General features: G+C 40.7%; 1 long non-coding RNA gene across 1 annotated transcript in view; it reads left to right on the forward strand.

Moving 5' to 3' along the window:
* LOC119087884 overlaps positions 1-17,724 on the forward strand; it is a 219,203-nt gene extending 201,479 nt beyond the window's left edge. Inside the window, exon 3 of the long non-coding RNA XR_005091395.1 lies at positions 14,893-17,724. This is a non-coding gene — a long non-coding RNA (uncharacterized LOC119087884). The remainder of the gene's footprint in view (positions 1-14,892) is intronic.
* The last annotated feature ends 2,635 nt before the right edge of the window (positions 17,725-20,359 follow it).

Consider the following 20,359-nt stretch of genomic DNA (forward strand, 5'->3'; position numbering starts at 1 on the left):
CATTACAAGAGCCAAGGCAATATTAAAGAAAGGATGAAAATATGAGCATACGTTATTCCAAATTGGTGCTTTTCTTTTGCACTTACCAAAAATCCTTACAGTTAGAAAAAGGTTTGTTTTTCTGCTTTCCCTGTACTGTTTACACACTGGCGCTCCACATACACAGCCGTTACAGGTGATTTTATTTATGTTTATTTTGTATTAATAATTTGCCTGCTTTCTTTGCCTTCTGCGGTACTGATTAAGAATATTTAGTGGAATAACTTACTTCTGAAACTTCCATCTGTCCTCATCCTCTGCCATTTGTCATTGAAATGTGTGCCCCGTCACTGTGAGACCATGTATTCATTATCTCTAGCAGCTTCATAAGCAATTCCCAGTGTCTGTCTGTTGAGATTTGGTTCCCCTGAAAATGTTTCCCTTGCTGTTTTTTTTTTTTTTTCACTTCCTTTAAGTGGAGAAAAATGCAAAAATAGACACAGAAAAAGAAAGAAAAAAAGCAACAGTATCTTACAAAAATGTGCTTTATGAATGCATAGGGTCATGAAATCTGGGACCTTACATCATTTTATAAATTAAAAGGATGTCAGCACAACATCCATCCCCCCAAACACTTCCCCAAGGAGAACTCATGAAAGATCCTGTCTTTCGAAAGATCTTCTAATCCCAGCTGTGACATTTGTGACTTGGCTAATTATGAAGTACAATTAAAGAATGATTAAGAAATTTTCCCTTCTTAGTCAGAACGCAGGAAGTGTTGTGTGTGCACTGTTTAATCACCTTTGTGGTCATTTCCAATCTAGCTTTCCTCCGTTTGACATATCCCGAAATAGCCTTTTTAATTCTGTCCAGAGACGTTCTTACTCTTTATCTGATCCGGCACTGGCTCCTGCTTTACTGGCTGCTGTTGAGTGAGATGCCCTTTCAGAGCATCTGAAGTCATAAGGCCACTCTGGATGCTGCCAATCCCTGGGTTTCTGTTCATCTTGGTCTATGAATCTTCAGCATAGGACCTAAGGATCTAGAGTCTGGGTCTCAGCCAATAAAATGAATGAAGGGTTTGGGCTTTTATTTATTTGTTCTTTTCTCCTAATATCCTTGACATGCATCCCCCCCTCCACAAATCCCATTTCCTCTTCCCTGAACCTCTAAGATTCTAAGAATTATAATGCAATTGAGATGTGTAGGTTAGTAAAAAAGATCAGACATTAGGAGCATGGATATAAGGAAAGGCATGTATGAGGATTCCAGGGCAGAAGCAGGAAGGGAGTACTAGAAGGTACCGTGATGCCTCCTTTGGTTCTGGTATGGAAGGGTAGTTCTGAGTAGCTGTCAGCAACCTCTTAGTGACCAACCTGATGCCATTGCATGTGGCTGAGATAAGCTGCTGTGGGTTTAGGAAAGGTGATGTGATGGGGTGGGGCAGCCACTAGCTCTAGAACCAGACTGCCCAGGTGAACGTCACAGCAGTAACACCCTGTCCAGTGCTATTAGGTTTTTTGTGATCCAAAGTCCCCACCAGAACACTTTAAGTCACTTCCTATCAGAAATCCATCATATAAGAATAATTTATAAGCTCAGACACAGTTTAAAAATATAAACTACAATGTGTCTTGTCAGTTAAAGAAGTTTTTTTTTTTTTTTTTTTTTTGTAGTCTCTATTACTTTCATCGATTATCTACATTTTTTCTTGGTGAAAATAGCAACAGCGAATAAAAGACATGAAATGATTTGCTGAAGGTCACAGAGGCCGTCCTGCTCCTTAGCCCCTCAGTGAACTTTCTAGGTTAAGGAGTGTCCCAGGACTACTCCATTCTAATGATCTGCTTTTAATCAGGCAGCTGCTACCCTGCCCAAACTCCAGGCTTGGGAACTGTACAGAAGCTACCTGAACCCTTGCCTTTCTTAATCCGGACCCCTAGACCTGCTTGTTGGCTGGCTGGTGCCCTTGGTCTGCTTTAGAGCCTATCAAATATGTGAGACTAGCAAGAAATGCTTGCCCTTGATGGCTGAGCCTGTGCCTTCCTGCAATTATTCCCACTGTTAGCAAAAAAGTAATTAATTAACTAATTAATTAATTAAAACAAAAACAAAAACCAGGCTCCTGTTACCAGTGCTGAAGCAGGCTAGTGTCCTACCCTGGGAATGCAGGACCTATGAGGAGGGGCTGGTCTCTGAAGGACTGGAACAAATTTTCAGAAAAATGTAATTGATTTACTCAGCAAAGGGGAAGGGAAAAGACAAACTGTCTGGAGCAGAGGAGTTTGGAAGAGTCTGGGAGAGGAGACTGCCTGTGAGTCAGGTGATGAAAGTGCCATGTAAACACAGGGACACTGGAGGCTGTGTGAGGGAAATGACTCAGGTTTTAAATGGGGGAACGGGCATTTGTTTAGGTCATCGACTTGGGTTGGCTTTTTTTTTTTTTTTAATTTGAAGCGTCACTATGACACCCTTCTCCCCCTTCCTATGCCATCTAAGAGAGTTCCAGTGAGTCTTCTGGATGGTTCCAGGACTTGAGTGACCTCGTTCTAGACCAGGGGGTCTCAACCTTCCTAATGCTGTGTGACCCTTTAATACAGTTCCTCATGTTGTAGTGACCCCAATCATAAAATTATTTTCGTTGCTACTTCGTACCTGTAATTTTGCTACTGCTATGAATCATAATCTAAATATCTGTGTTTTCCAATAGTCTAAGGTGACCCCTGTGAAAGTGTCATTCAACCCCAAAGGGGTCGTGACCCATAGGTTGAGAACCACTGTTTTAAACAATAGCAATGATGCCTTCTCTGTGAACATTGGTGTGCAGTACTTGGTGGCAGCCTTTCTGATCCTTCCCTAACATTTCATGCAACTCAAAAAAAAAAAAAAAAAAAAAGGCACTGGGACATTTCCATGAGAAAGCTGCTTTGATGGTAGTGTTCTGGAACCATACTTTCTACTGGCATACGTTTTATCAGCATTGTGACCATTTCTATCTAGATAGCCTTCTGCAGACTGTTTCTAGCATATACACATGACATGACGGTGTTGATTTGGAGGGTTGTGCTTAAAATTATCCCGGAGCCATGCTGTGTTGGAAAGGACAAGGCAGGCTTTTGTCAAAAAGTTCCTACATGATAAAGAGTATTTGGAGTTAAGGGTACACATAGATTCAGGAGCCAGGCGCCTGGATTCAAACCCTATTTCTGTCACATGTGACTTGTGTGTTAGATTATTTAACTTACGCTTTTCTCATCTGTAGAAGGGAGATAGCATTGGCAGCCTACTTCACAGGATTGGTGAACAGATTAAATGGATAGGCTTACTTAAAGCTCTTGGAATCATGTCTAATATGGTCTAAATTGTCAGTATTAGCAGTTCTTGTTACTGTGGTTGGCATTGTTAATTATCTTGTGTCTCTTTAATAAACTGATTTTATTTTGATGTCCAAGTCCATTATTACCCTACATTCCTTGTAGAGTCAATGATTGTAAACCTCATTTTTGAGTGATGGACACCTGCCATGCATTACGGCAAGTATGCGCTTTCATTTAATCCAGACAAAAATCATAAAGGGTTGATAATATCGTTAATATTTACAGATTAGTGATTAAAGATCTGGGAAGGATAATGAAACCCTCGAGGGAACCCAATTGCTGTGTTGTGGTTCCCAAGCTGCATTTCTTCCTCCATCTTCTCATTCCATTCTCATAAACACACGAGTCACTCAGCCTGTAACTGTCTTCACACCATGCATTAGTCACTTTTCTCCTTGCTGCATCCGAACAACTAACAAAAGCAATTACAGAAGCCAGGGTTTGTTGTAGCTTACCATTCTGGAGGATGCTGTCTGGAAGGCCTGGGAGGGCATCGTAGGAAAAGTGGGAGGCTGCTGGTCACATGGCATCCACAGTCAGAAACCCGGGAGCAATAGATGCTGGTACTCAATTGTGTTCTCCTTTCTATGATTCTGCCCAGGACCCCAGACCACAGGGATGGTGCCACCTGAGTTTAGGGTGGGGTTTTCCACCCCAATCTAATCTAGATGATCCCTCACAGACATGCCCTGACATTGGTTTCCTAAATCACATCAAGTTTACAGAAAAGATTTACCATCATAATCGAATTCCAAAATTCTATATCTCATTCCAGTAATATTAAATCCCTTGTGGTTCCCTGTGTGCACTAAGATCTTCCAGGCCCTGTGACACTTTATAAACCATTCTCCTCAGGTCCAATGCCCTTCCTACCTCGAGAATCAAGAAAGTTGCTACTACTCTGGGGCTGGAGGGATGGTTTAGTGGTTAAGATTACATGCTATTCTGCAAAATACCTGGGTTCAGTTCCCAGCACCCACATGGTGACTCATAACTGTCTGTAACTCCAGTTCCAGGGAATCCAACACTGTGTTCTGGCCACCAGGATGCAGTATGCACATAATACATATACATACATGCAGGCAAACACCCATGTGTAGTAGAGTTTTCCTGCCTTGCCCACAGTCAGGACAAATCTTTGTCACCCTCCAGTCCCACAGCCGCCCAGACCCAAACAAGTAAACACAGAGACTTATATTGCTTACAAACTGTATGGTCATGGCAGGCTTCTTGTTAACTGTTCTTATATCTTAAATTAATCCATTTCCATAAATCTATACCTTGCCATGTGGCTTGTGTCTTACCAGCATCTTCACATGCTGCTTGTCATGGCGGTGGCTGCCAGTGACTCCTTCTGCCTTCCTGTTCTTTCTTTTCTCCTCTCTGCTAGTCCCGCCTATACTTCCTGCCTAGCCACTGGCCAATCAATGTTTTATTTATTGACCAATCAGAGCAATTTGACATACAGACCATCCCATGGCACCCATACACATAAATTACAATAAATAAATCTTTATCAGAAAGGAAGAAAGAAAGAGAACCATCGTTCATCCTATAGGAACCACCTCAAATGATGTTCTTTCTGTCTGGTTATCTATTACTTTTTAGGCAAAGTTAGATACTTTGTATCTGCTTACTGAAATTCCACAGCTTAGTGGTTCCTTTTTCCTATTTCCAAATGTCTGTCCACTAAAGGCCCTTCAACATAGATAACGTTTTTTTCTTGTCCTTGTCTCTCTGGTCCCAAAATATAAACAACTCACAAATTAGTAATAATAAACAAATTGATGAATATAAATTCTGATCATTCTCTGGAGCAGCATCCTTTGGGTCTTATCACAGTAATGTATAGTAGCTACCTGCTCATACATTGATAGTTATGAATGTGACTGATGTTATCAAGAATGGGATGTCCACTGCATTTAGCCTGGGGTAATTTGAATCTAAACAGCCACACAAACCTAGTAGTTAATCATACAGGGCAGAGTGGCATTGTTCTTTCTGGGGCTCTTCTAGAATGTGCCTTTCCGGCTACATACCATCTTAATAAGGTCCATGTCAGAGAGTTGGTTATGTTCAATATGACTGGGAGACCACAGTGCATTCCAATTAGGACAGTGATCCTTCAGAAGGGAGATCCACACTCTTGAGCCCCACTCACATAACCATGATATGGATTGTTTGTGATAAGGATCACAGTCTTATCAAAGAGCATTTGTGAATTCTTGGGAGAATGTTAGCAACCTTAGTGAGATGTCTGTGTTGAGGTACTTTCTGGTTCTCTACACAGCTAGCAAGTGGAAAATAGTATCAGTTCACCACTTATCTGCACTTACCCACCCCCCAATGTTCTACACACACACACACACACACACACACACACACACACACACGCATGAACATATGCACACAAGTGCAAAGTCATATGATTATTAGGACATCACAAAAAACACAGTTATGCACTATGGGCTAGTCCATGCTGGTAGACCAGATAGTTTCAGTGAAGTGGACATTACTTTCTTGTAACTCACTTAAGGAAGTTTAGATTTCATGAATAGAGAGAAACAAGATATTTTAAGAAAAGGCTTGTTTCCACAATCCCAGTGTTGGCTGGTGAGCTTATCCGGCCTCTATAGCTTCTGATTAACATGACCTATAAGCGTGTAAACCCATTGTTATAGAATGTCTATTTATAAAGGAGCCAGAGAAGTGTAAACAGCACAGTTCCTACACATACTCAGCCTGTACACATCTTGCATTGGCAAGGGTGAGGTAATAACATGGAATGTGAATGGGAGCTCATGTCCGTTCAATCTAATTCAACTCAGTCAAAAATTTTTAAAGAAAGGTCAATATCTACCTTGTGGGGAGAAACACAAATTAGGAGGAAATGTTATCTTTAGAAAATTCGCAATTGAATACATCAGTAAGACGCATAAACTAACAACTTGTGACAAAGTGTGATGAATTTAATTATGGAGGTAAGTGTGGCACCCTGGTGGTGCGTGGAAGAATAAGGAGTTGAGTATGTCTTGGAGAACATATCCAAATTCATCTACATGGCTTGGAGAGGGTGGAAGAAGGACGAAGGGACCCCTACATACATGCAATCCCACAGATAAAAGCATAGAGGAAGGCACCAAGTATGAGAAGAAATCCACTAACTAGAGAGGCCATCTAGGAAGGATGCTGTAACAATTTCAGGCTTAGAAATTTAAGATCTTCATTAGAATTGTGGCTGGGAAAACAAAAGCAACATTTTTACCACATTTCCTAGAGTGGCTCTCAGCTTCTGTCCAGTTACTATTCTATTCCTGGGAAGAGACACCATGACCAAAGCGGCTTATAAAAGAACGCACTTACCTTGGGGCTTGCTTACAGTTTCAGATGGTTAGTCCATGATCATCATGGTAGGAAACATGACAGCACCAGGAAGGCTTGGGGCTGGGGCTAGAGCTGAGAGCTCATGTCTTATTTTTACCATGGAAACAGAAAGAGAGTGAGACTGGGCCTGGAGTGCGCTTTTGAGACCACCCCCAGTATCACATCTCCTCCAACAAAGCCATACTTTGTAATCCTTCCTAAATAGTTCAACCAACTGGGAACCCAACATTCAAGTATATAAGTCTATGGGGTCTATTCTCATACAAACACCATAGCTCCTTTGTGCTCATAACTCTTGAGAAAGAAAATAAACTTCCACCAATAACAGTGAGGGTTCAATCAGGAGGACGTGGAAGATCTCCCTTAGATGATGCTGATAGATGAACCCTATCCAGTGTAGGTGATCCCTATTCTGAAGGCCTAGAATGGGGGAGGGGGCGTGTTGAAGGCAAAGTGCAAAATTTAACATTGTACTTCCTGAGAACCCTGAATGATCTAGACAGCCACAATCAGCTTGTTCTTTGAGACATGTTTGTTGGGTATGCATGCATGTTCCTTTTACCCAGGACGGACCTAAATTGTGGAGGCCCAAATTACTCAGGGTCAGAGAATCTGAGCTTGCTTTACCCAGCAGGGCTGCATAATGGGATGATTTGACCACGGGCATGGTTACCAGGTGTTTGGAAGGGTCTACACTTGGCTGTGCGGTGTGCTTTGATCTAGCAAGGGGGAGGTCTTTTGCTTCTCCCCTTGGCATTGTTATAAAAAGCCCTTTTGAATAAATGGAAAGGTCCATTGGGTATTGACCCAGGTCCACCCGAAGCTATCCTGTCTTTCTGTCTTTCCTCTCATCATCTAGGTCTCTTTCTACGTAATATTTTCTTATCCATCTCTCCTCCTCATAGGAACCCTTGAAAAGGTGGGAGCTGGCCTCCCACACTAAATATCAGCTAGATTCTGAGCCTTTGCCAATTGTGGTTATGACAGATGACTATTCCAAATTTCAGTCCAGGACAGTCTGATCAGAAATCAGAGACCCTTTACTGAACACAGTGACCTATGGGATCTTGAGCAATCCAGAGGAGCCTCATTAATAGTAAAAACAAAATTGTCGAAGATGATAAAAGGTTTTTGGATAAAGATGGCAAACCGGTACCCTGATCTGCTACCTTCTAGGGAGGCTTCCCCAGTACCATCAAAGAATGATGATGGTCCTCAGCCACTTTGCTAAAATGCTACGGAAAGGAAGTGAGTAAATTGTACACTCTTTCTTTCCATTTTCATGTATTTATGAAGCCAGTATAAGCCAGACACTGTGATCAATGTTCTGGATTAAAATATTTTTATAGGCATTGCTGTTACTCTCTAGAAATTTGTATTTTGTGTGAGTTGAAATGTAAAACAAAATTCCAAGGAAGGGTATTAAGTGGTCAGGTAGGGATATATGCAGGTATCATGAGAATGCCTTGGCCCTGCTGGTGAAGCAGCAGCTGTTTCTACAAGGGCATGTGGAAAACCTGCTGGGGGTGGTGGTCTAGGAAAAGACAAGACCAAAAACATGATGAAAACAAAGTGGTCTAGAGGTGAAGGAGCCCCTGTGACCAGGGCTAAAAGGGACAGGATGATTGGGAGGAGCTGGACTGCTTTCTAAGAAGCAGGCATTGCGTCTCACATCTTAGGAGGAATAAGGCCACCTCAAGGGAGGAAAGAGAGGTGTCATAAGCTTGGTGTTGCAAAACCAAAAATTTGAGAATCAGTTATAAAGGATTGAATTGGAGATCGTGGTCACGGGAACATAATCAGAACCTGGTACAAAGCACTACTTTGGAAGAACAAGGACCAGATCTTCAGTCACCTTGTCCCTGTCTGTATATATCCTCTATTCTACTACCTTAAACATTTAAGTAATTTTAGAGGTCAAGTGTGAAGAGTAGTAGCTGTATTTTGGCCTAGTACTCACTAGCATGGGGAGTCCAGGGTTCGGCTATATACCTACCTACCTGTAAAGTGAGTCAATGCCTAGGGTCTTCTTAATAGTAACACAATTGATTCTTGACACCAGGCAGCTCTTACCTCCTTGGTTTTTGCTTTTTATGTTGCCTGAGCTTGCTCTTCTTTTGACTAGAGTAATCCCCTCATCTAACTGGAGGCCTCCTGCAAACTGCTATCTTGCTAGAAATTCAATGTCATTTTTTGGCCCCATTCCATGGTTCTCTCAATCATTCTTTAGAGCAAGAGATATCATCTAGAGGGGTCTGCCACTTGCATAAATGAGTTATGAGTCCTCACAATTTCAAGTGGATTACCAAACACCTCCCAAGCAGAAGCAGCATCTGCTAGCTCCAAAGTGTGAAAAGGACATTATGCATATGTATGCAGAGACGCATGCCCTGCAGCAACCGATTCAGAAGTGCGGCTCCCTCACAGCCTGTTCAAGGAGCCTTGAGAGCTGCTCTTTGAAAAGAAAGTACTGTGACATTCTTTCCTTCCTCTCTTCTCTTTGCAGTCCTTAATTTTGTGTTTTATGAGTTCATGGGTAGAATTAGAAAAAGGTTTGAGTGACTGCACATGTCACTGATGTGTTACATGCAAGATTTCACATCTATAGGCAAATGACCCTCATCAACCATAGAGGAACCAAGAAAAGAAAACAGCCTGTATGTAAACAAGGGTGGCAACAAAATCAGACAGCCAGATTACTGTGGGATAGATAATTTCATCTGAGCTCTCCTGATGATGAATATGTTTTCTATGTATGTGTATGTTATTTTCACATTTAACATATGAATATTATTTAGCCATAAAACTAAGGGAATTTTGCTATTTGTAACCACATGGATAAACCTTGATACATGTCAAGTGGAATGAGTCAGAAATAGTAAAATACTGCATGATTGCACTTACATGAGCAATCTAAATATTTCAAACATCTATGGAGAGCAGGACGGTGGTTATTGGGTCTAGAAGATGAGAGAGAGAGCAATGTTAATCAAGGGGAAGAAATGCTGGAAACCTTAGATACTACATAGGCAAAGTAGTTGATAACCATGCATTATATGCTTGGCATTTGCTGAGAAGAGATATCAAATGTCTCACTCTCAAATGCATACAGAAGATAACTCTCTGTGAGAAGATGGATGTATTGATTATCATTGCTCTGCTAACTGTTCATTATGTACAGTTGGCTCTCTATATCCATGAGTTCTAAGCTCAACCATCCAATTGAAAATACGGGGGGAAATGCTTCTCTACTGAACATGTAGACTATTGTATTTATTCCCTGAGCAATACATTTGGATGAATGTTTATATCACATTCACATGGTTTTATGTATTATAAGTAACCTATAGATGATTTACAATATACAGGAGGTGTACACATACAGGCTGTGCTCAAATCTAAGGGACCTGAGATCCACAGAGTTAGGTGTCTGTAGGTACTTCTGCAATCAATCTACAGTAGACACTTCATGTCTGTATCAGGAGGTTACACCGTCCACTCTGTACATGAGCTTACTTCTGTTGGGCTTTACAAAAAAAAAAAAGACAAAATAAAAACTACCAAAAAATTAAATTAAATTAAACATAACTGTCATTTTAAAATGAAGATTGTGCTGTCCCATTTAGTTTTTTAAAAAAATGGTACCTGACAATAGTACATGTGAAGATACCTTTTAAGGTAAAAAAAAAAACAAAAACAAATAGCCAAATCAGCATAGAGTATGGTAATTATTGATATTTAAGATAGACTTAGATTGTCATTGTTATGAGACTATTTGGGAAAAAGTTCACTTGTGGGTACAGAATTGTTTCTGTTCCAGAGAGGGGAGAGGGCAAGTTCGTTCATCCATTATCTCCATTCCTGTCCACCTTCTTAATGGGAGAAGATGCCATATACCTCATATAAGGTGCCTAAGACTGGGGGTTGGTCTTTTCTCTGGAAAAGTGGGGTACCTACTGTGCCAAACTAGACTTTTCCCAACCACTGGGTTACAATAATTGCTGGAGCCTAAAAGATGTAACATCCTTAGCAAAGTCCCTCTGTCAGGTCGCCAGCTCAGATGCTGAAAGATTTGTCCAGTCTCCAGTGCTTTCATACCACAGAAATGGCTTCCTCATTCCTTCATCACATCTTCATCTCTGCACTTAGGAGTAAGGAGGGATCCTGGAAGTAGGGCAGTGGATGGGATCTTGACCGAGCTGTCATGGGCCTACTGTCCATCAATAGGATGACCTAGATCCCCCTTCTCAGTAAAATTCAACCCACTCTTTTTCTGTCTCTGCTACCCAGAGACAAAGTGGAGGGGGTGCTGGGTAAGAGACCCTTTGTTGCAGTCTGGCATCTGCAGGAGTCCTGGGGCTGAACATGACCTCTGCCAATCACCAGCAGTAGCTGTTTGACCTTATTAGTTACTTACCATCTCTGAGGATTACTTACCGTGTCTGTAAATTGGAAACAATTTATCTACTGAGTAGGATTTTCTGAGAATTGAACATAATAATATAGTATATTATTGTATATGTATGTATACATGTATTTTAAATCAGTGTCTTGCAAAGAATGAAAGACTCAACAAATCTAAAGAGTATATTCACTCTAGCTTCCCTTTGATTTGCAAATCTTTTTTTTTTTGTTTACCAGCTACTCTCAGCTTCCTTTTAGATAAAACTTTTCTTAACTATAAAATAAAATTAAGCTAATTGATTTCTACTATCAGGCATCAGTAGACATGTAAAATTCTTCTACTTTAAATAGTGTGAGGTAAACAAAAGGTTTACTCTGCACATCCTTGGGGTGAGTGGGATAAAAACAGTTATTTGGAGAGTAAAAATGAGGAGTGTTACTTGAAAGTTAGTTGGCAAGTGAGGTTTTGCTAAGCAAAGAAGTGTCAAAAAATCAGGACAGACACAGAAAAGTGACTTGGATAAACTCATTTATGCCATGAGAACAAATATACTCCTGATCTGCTTGCAAATTCCCAAGAGGACAACTCAGGGAGCATGGGCCTGTCCCTTGAGTCTCTGCCCCTCATTCACTCCCAGTATACACTCCCAGACTCCCATAAGACAGTCCTCTACAGGAAAGCAAGGGATGACTGCTGTTCTTGCAAGGTGTGCTAGCCAATTGTTGAACTTTAGACAACTAAATGAGGATCTGTGATGAATTTAAAATATTAATGTCTGAGTCCATGGAAAGATCCAGAAGATAACCTAGCAATATTTTGATAATAGAAATGTCTCTGGAACACATCTGAAATTACCCCAGAGAATTTTTGTAAACACTGAATATGTTTTCAGCTTGCACATAGCTTCTCCTCATGTGTTGTACAGCTGTGAGTGTGGGAGCACAATCCTCCTGGGACCTGGGCATATGTTCTCTCCCTGAGAAAATCTGGGAGAGAACCCCAAAGGACTCACTGTATTCCTCTCTCAGCCAAGGAAGGAAAATCTTGCCAGGAACACTCCTTGGTCAGTGAGCAAGTGTGCACTGGGAATAGAGCTGTGAGAACTCATTGTGGGTTAGGATGAAGCATGCATTGATATATGAGTTGAAATTCTGGGTTCAGCCTTTGATCTTGCTGATCTTGCAATAACTACAGTGTCATGGCTTTCTGGACTTCACTTCCTTCCCCACAACATTAGCCAAAAGCACATGTCAAAGTACAGATACTGTCCAGTGCCACACCCCCATTGTCTCAGCATTTCCTAGGATGCTGGATCTGAAAGAACACTCAAAATTTCCTAGCTTAGTGTTCTGATTTCATAGAAGGGAAAAGTGGGGTGTACTTGTAGAGTGATATCATTTGTTCAAGGCTACGACGTCAGTTAGAAGCAAAAACAAGACTGCAGCCAGTTCTCCAAGGTCATCAGCCAAGGGCTGCTAGCCCTTGATGGAGAAGAGTCCACTTAAAAGTCTGATGAGAAGTTGAGTTTTCTGGTGTGGGTGATAAGATGAGAGGCAAATGTGTCATACAAATGAATACATGGCCTTCGAAAACTCTCTAGGGAGAAGGTTCAATCACGTTATGTATAGCATTGTTACTCAAGTATTTAGGGCAAATAATGGCAGTATGTGTATGTAGTAGAGAATGTGTGTCTGACTTCCTGGATTTAATAATATCATTTATTCAAAACACAATGGAAACATGTGTGAGGTGATCCTCACCATCTACACAAATCCTATATATTTTGTTGATGGCAGCTTCTGAGTCTTAAAAGCCACTTTTCTTTTTAAATACCACAGCCATTGCCCCTCTAACAAACACTTCTGCTGGTTGGTAGAATCAGTGAACACAACAAGGTGCTGGCCAACACAGAAAGGGGCTTTTTTATTAACTGGATCTCAACATGGCCCGTACTGCTTAGTCTTTAGCTGGCTGTTTTGGTGAGATACAACACAATGGCCTGATTTTGGAACCACCCCAGATCCTTGATTAAGAATCTTTAGGAAGAAAATCTTCAAGAACCTACAGTTTTATAAACTCTGCCAAACTCACAAATGAAAATTATCATCCTTAGTAATGGCCCAAATTTTGTCTTAAAAAAACATCAAGTATACTGTTTATTAAAAATATACCAGCAGATGGTAGATATAAAGCTTGTCTTGTCTTCCCATCAGAAAGCTAACATGCAGTCACATGCTTCTAAAACACAGTCTGTATCAGAAGGGCTATGTGTGGTATATGCTTCTAAAACACAGGCTATATATATCAGAGGGGCTACATATGATATGCTCTAATTCTAAAACATCTCACATGCATGTATATGTATGTATGTATATATGTGCATATTTCATCTGGTTCAAATAAAGGAGCAGTTATCTGTCATCTCAGAGCAAACAACTAGATAATTCAGATGCATAGGAAATCCAGTCCTGTGTACCTTTCAATCAGATAATGACTTGGAACTTCAGAGTGGAACTGAGAGATTCCAGAGTCTCTCAATGAATGGTGTGTGTGTGTGTGTGTGTGTGTGTGTGTGTGTGTGTGTGTGTGTGTGTATGGGGGCATGCTAATGTGTGTGTGCTCAAGGGGTAAATGTGTATATGTGTGTGTGTGGCATATGGAGATATGTTCACATGTGTGTGCTCATGGGGAGGGCATGTGCACATGCGTGTGATTTTGTGTGGTGGGGGATTGTTAGGACATGTCCTTGTATGTGCTCATAGTGTAGGCATGTGCATATAATTGTGTGTGTGTGTGTGTGTGTGTGTGTGTGTGTGGTGTAGGCCATAGGTCTATATGGGATGTCATTCTCTATTGCTCTCCACATTGTTTCTGAAACAAGGTCTCCTTGCTGGGCCTAGTTCTCACAGATTGGCTAGGATGTTGGGTTAGTCTGTCCCTGTCCCTTCCTCCAGCACCGGGGCTATAGACATGTATCATGCTCAGGCTTTCTGTGGGAACTGGCAATCAAACACATGTCCTCATGCTTCTGAGGAAGGCACCTTACTCACTGACCTATCTCTCCAGACTTTGAGTCATCTTTTTCATTTTTTTTAATCTAAGGCATCTCTGGTCTTTTAACTATTTCCCAAGAACTGATTGAACATCGATTCAGTTACTTCTCACCATCCTATCTTTCAATTTTGCACTTTCAGATTTGCCCATAGACTCATCTGCCTTTCGTTTCTGTGTGCCCACTTGTGGGTCCACATTCTATCCTAGGAGTGTGGTCAGAGAAAGGCATTCCACCTCGGTCTCTACAATTTCAGCCCAAGGGAAGAAACAGAACTTGGAGGCTACTGTTTAGTTTGGCTGTTGAATGTATTTGGGACCTTATACCTCTTATGCACTATTAAGCAAAAGCCTGTTTGTCCTCATTAAAATTAGATTGACCACCATTTTCTCCATAGAAATTATGCCTCTATTTATTAAAGCTAATTATGCAGTGTGCCATTTTTCTTTTCTGTTTGTATTCATGAATGCCTGGTCTCAATGGGAACATCTAGGTGAAGATCGATAATCGGTCTCTTATTAGAGCAGGGGGAAGCATCCATTGGTACACTGCATTCAGCTGTGTGTAAGAGGGCTTATTATTAAAGCAGCAGCAGGCATTCACGACCCATGCTTGCTGGCAGTGCTGGACACAGAGGATTAAATAATCAGCCATCAGGCTCTGTCTCATAAATGTTTTCCTTTGACTTTTGGCAGGATCTCCAACCTGAGCAGATGCCAGTTGACATGGGAACTCTGAGGAGAGCAATTTAAGGATTTTCACATTTGCTTGCAGTGGTAAGATTTAAAGATATAATAACAAAGAGAAAATGTTACTGGGTTCTGGTTTTTTGTATAGATGCAAAATGAAATCATCTAGGTAAATATGCCTCTATCTATACCTTTTTCTGCTAATTATCTTAGCAAAACCAAAGAAAACATAAGGGAAATCCATAATTAATGCTTAAACATTGAACATACCATTGTTGGACTGGATAAAAATAGAGAAACTAAGTAATACCTATATTTCCTTATGCTGTACAGTTGGAGCAAGAAGGGGTCATGGTTTTCACATCTGAGGATGGTGAGCTGTCTCTACTGAGATGAGATATTAGTTGTCAGAACGCAAAGTGTGTGTCAGTGGGAGAGAAGAGGAAATGGCTGTTTTAAGTTCTGTAGGGGGCGGTCACAGCCTTAGCATGAGCCTTGAGATTGGGTTGTGAGGGGATGAAATCTGTAGTTAATTAACTGATTACATAACAAGAAGAATGTCTGGCAATCATGGCCTGGCCTCCACACTGGACACTTGCTGCCAATAGAGGCACATCTGTGTGCCACAACTTCAAAACAAAGTTATAATGTTGAAGATACCAACAGATGAGTTCAAATTGTGTTATTGAAAGATGGTTTTAAAAATAGAAGCCTTCCACCCCTCTGTGTGCATGTTTACATGTATGTGCACACACATATACATATACACTCTTAAATCTGATGCCAAAGAATAAATGCTGAAAGCATCAGCTAGTAAATATTTACATCTTTCACAGAAGGAATCATAGTGTCTGTATACATTCTAATAGAAAGTAGGCATTGCACCAGGGAGTGGTCACCCACTTCAAGTATCAACACATCATCCTAGACATTAGTGAATTCCTGGGAATTTGAGTTCTTGAAGTTAATAGGTTAAATTTGGAACTAATACTCATTCTTCTCCACTTCAAGCTGAGACTGATCTCCATAGTGTGATACCTCAGCACATCTGGTTCTCTGAAGAATACTGTCTTGAAATAGTTCATGTATTCTTCTGAGTCCTTTTTCATGAGGCCTAAGTATCATGTCCATGGTATGTTGGCCAGACAATGACTCTCTGCCATCTCATTGGATATCCTTATATAGAAGACATAGCTTTGTATCTGTGAATCTGAAAATGATGAATTTGGCAATCAGTATCCATATTTAGCTTTTAAATATGTTCCTCTCAAATTGCCTGCTACTTTATTCACGTATATTACTACATTAATTTTGGCTTTAGTGCTTGCATTCTTAAAGACTGCTTGTGAACAATCAAAGAACGATGGTGCACATGTTGGAAGCTAGCAATGCATTGTTTAAACTGATACGATACCAGCACTGGCAGCGCAGTGTCACAAAACTTCATCTATTTTTTTCCATTTATTTATTTATTCATTCATTTGTTCATTTTTGTCTCTCTCTGTGTGTGCATGTGGGTCCTTTTGAGACAGGGTAGGGGAGAACTTATTCGAGTTAGTTCTTTCCTTTCATCATGTAGGCGCCAGCAGCAGAACTCAAGGGCCATCAGGATTGATGGCAAGTATCTTTACCCCTACGCTGTCTTGCCTGCTTCCATTATAGTCTTATATCTGAATGTCATGGTCCCCTTGAAAGTTAAAAAACAATTGCCTTTCTATTTCATTTAATAACTTAGCACTTCCTAAGAGGTAACACCAAACTTGTTTCTTCCACACATGAGTCACGGTTTCCTTATCTAGATGTAAAATTTAAGTAAACATCTTAATTGGAGTATCATTGAACTGCAGATACTATTTAGTATATTCATGTACCATCAAAAATATCTCCATGGTAAATGTAAAGTCTCACATGAAGCTTCATAGCTTCAGAATGACTGTTCTAACTGAATAGAAATTCACTTGAGATAGACAGCCTTTGGGTCTGGTTGATTTTTGATAAATGTTGTTTTGTGTTCACATGTTCTTTATAATAAAGTTTTAATAAAACACACAAATATAAAAACAAACAATAGCTCAGATAACAGAAGAGCCAGAAGTTAAGCTGAATAGGCCTTCTAGAATCTGAAAGGACAAGGAAGGGCAAGTAATATAATGAGGGAGGGCAGGCAGGAGCCAGAGAGCGAGAGTGAGAGGGTTACTGACCTTAATGAATCCAAAACCTCTATGAAAATGATCTATAACTGACCTGAGAAGCACACAGTCACCTGAGCTCTGGTTTTTGTTGTTGTTGTTCTTGTTGTTGTTATGAAGAAAGAGAACCTATCAAAGACATTCCAAATATGATGCTGAGGATTTGCATCAAGACACGGGGAGGTTTCCCTGAATGTAGCCTAGTGTTTTTGTCTGGCTAGGGAACCAAGGACAGCACCATCCTGTTCCCCATCTGTAATAGGAGGCCACTGTGGACAAGGCCTGCTTGTTTGAGAAAGGCTGTCTTGATGCTGAGATCTGGGAGGAACCTGACTTTGGAATTCTCAGGCCTCCACCCAAATCCTGAAACCTTGTCTGACTTAGCTGAAGAGATACTTTACTTCTTGGCTTCTAGATTTTAAATATCCCTTAAATAATGAGATTTAGATTTTAGTCTACAAAACTATGTGAAGGGACTCTAGCCAGCCTAGGTGTGGCAAACATGGCTCTGGCAGGCCTTGCCCTTCTCCCTCATTTCCTCTGCCTCACTGAAAACCATTAGACTGCATTCCTAAAGCTGGCCACCAAGGTCTACTTCCTTATTTGTCCACTTCCTCTTCTGGAGGCTGACTACCAAGGTCCAGCTATCAAAGTATTGAAGTCCAGCAATCAAAATCCCCCTTTGGCTGCTCTAATTAACATGTCCAATCAAAATTAAACACCTCATCCTACCACAGGGGTTCCCCTTTTACCTGTATAAACTGCCATTTGCCTATGGGCCCTGACTGTCTCCTCTTTATTCAGAGGCAATCTTTTGCCCCTCTGGGACAAATACCCTTCCCTTATTCCTTCCTCCTTCTCCCTCATCCTCTATCTCTGGTCTTTGTCTCTTATTCCCTGCCCTTTGCCCCCTGAGGCAAATAAATCCCCTTTGGTCTTGGGGTATCTTGTGCAGACTTCCAGTCCTTTTACTATGTTTAATATTAATTTTACTTTTTTTTTTTTTGAAGAACTACCTGGAGAAAAATAAATAAGGAACACTTTGAGGAGATTAAAATTACCACTCAGGACTTAGCCCTAGAACCTTTAATCCTCATTAAAAACACTTGGTGGGATTGGGCTGGGGCAGAATTGCTTCTTCTTCAGGCTGGGTGTGACTTTGCATTGAACAAATGCTTGCAGTTGCCCTGAGCTCAAATACTCTGGACTCTCCTCACTGAATTATGATAGCATCCAAAGCTAATCACTATATCTGCCCTTGAATTATTTGTGAACTGTCCCTGGTGTTTAACACACTGATTCCAGTTTCAGTGTTCTAGAATTACAGCTAAGAAGAGAACATGGGAGACTTTGAGAGAAATGTTTACTGTGCAATCCCTGTCAGGAAACGGGGAGAAAGGGGTCTCCAGGGTTGAAGTTTGAGGAGCTTTGGCCTTTCTCAGACTCACTTCTCTCTTAATTCCTTTCAGATGTGGACTATTTTCCAAAACTAGTCTTCAATTGTTTTCCTGCTCCTCAGCCTCCCCACCCCATCGGTCTCCTTTCTTGTCTCCTTCAGAGCTCAGAGAGTACTCTGCCTGTTTACATTTGAGGGTTTTTTTTAAGCTATTGACCCATAGTCCTCCGCATCCATAAATCCTGCTTCAAGTGTTTGCTCTGTAAGACAAACAGCACCCCCACCAAGCCCCGAGTTTACTCTCGGACTCCATTTCATTACAGATGCTGAAGATAATCAATATGAATTGGGGGGCTGGTGTCAGGTCAAAAAACACAATTTGCCTGAGCACACTAGACTGTTTGTCTCTACAAAGTATTGTTGAGCATATATCCTTAAGCAATAAAGCTGCAATTGTTAGACAATGTACCTAAAAGATAAACAGGAAATTTCAATAATTACACAAGGCATGGAATATCTTCTAGACCTCCTCGTTCATATACTAATGTCAGAAGCAATCAAGGTTTATGAATAATGGATGAAGTTAAGCACAAGTGGTCCAGATTTTAATCCGGTGTGCTAGAAAAGAACGTTAACATAATGGATATGGGTCAGAGAAATTGGCTGACATAGGAAATACCAACCAGTAATGTCATCCATTCCCATTTGTAGGGATAAAACTTGCACATTTTCCTGGGGACTCCATTGTAAATATGCTTACCTATGTATATCACCAGCCTCCAGAATGGTGCCATTACCCCAAAATGCATGAAAGCCTCCCTTTTGCTTTCATAACTATTCAAACATACCAGCATTTATGTGAATTTCTTCTCAAAAAAGAATTCCTAATCTCTTAAATTCTGGCTAGCCCATTATGCCCATCATAGCACCTACTTTAACCCTACTTTGGGTCACATAGCTCTGAAGCTAATCTATAGGAACAACCAATGAGAATTAGAAGAATGGAGTGTAAGAAAATGATGTCCTGAGGTGCTGTACCTAAATTTCCATGTGACTGTAATTAACCCAATTAGCCAGAAAAATCAATGCTGTGATTATTATCATCATGGTCAATCACACGACTAAGAACTCAGTGAGTCAAATTGCTTGGAATTTGATCTGATACTTTTTATTTATAGTGTTTCCAACTCAACAAACTTTTTTTTTCTTTGAAATATTAGTGTTTCCTCTATACAAAGTCAACGTAGAGGTGAGAGATAATTGGGGAGGAGGCAGGAAGCTCTCTGGTACCCTTCCCAAGAGCAGGAGCATGAAGGAAGAGAAGCCAGTGCAAACACTAGCTGCTTTCTAAAGCCTGAGCCATTTCCATTGACATGTCAAAGAAACTCCAGCACACAGTAAGATTTTCTCTTAGTAACCCACAGTTACTATGCAGCTGATCAGAATGGCTAAGCAAGAACCAGGAAGCTGCCATGTCTCCAAAGCCGCCCCCCCCCCCATCACTCGGATTTATAAACGCAAGGTGACCGATGGGAAATTCTTCAGATTGAGAGCCTCTAATAAACAGCAATCTCTATCTGACTGAAGGATGCTACTGAATTGAGAGGAAATGGGAGAAAGGCGTTTTAATATCTCTTGCTTATCAGCCATCTGAAAAGTTTCTAATTAAATATCTAAAGCTGCTTCATAAAAATATGTTACTGGAAAACATTTTCTATGAGCTTTATGGTATAATATTTGTTTGGAAATACAATGGGCAAGGCAAGCTGAGAAATACACATTATTTAAATGTATTGTGATATACCCTAATGCCATCCAGGAGGACTTGCTTGGACCTCTTGTAAGATGGTATGGACTGTACTTTTAGACTCTAACTGTTTGTGTGTAT

This window comes from Peromyscus leucopus, chromosome 4, assembly GCF_004664715.2.
Source record: "Peromyscus leucopus breed LL Stock chromosome 4, UCI_PerLeu_2.1, whole genome shotgun sequence".
NCBI lineage: Eukaryota > Metazoa > Chordata > Mammalia > Rodentia > Cricetidae > Peromyscus > Peromyscus leucopus.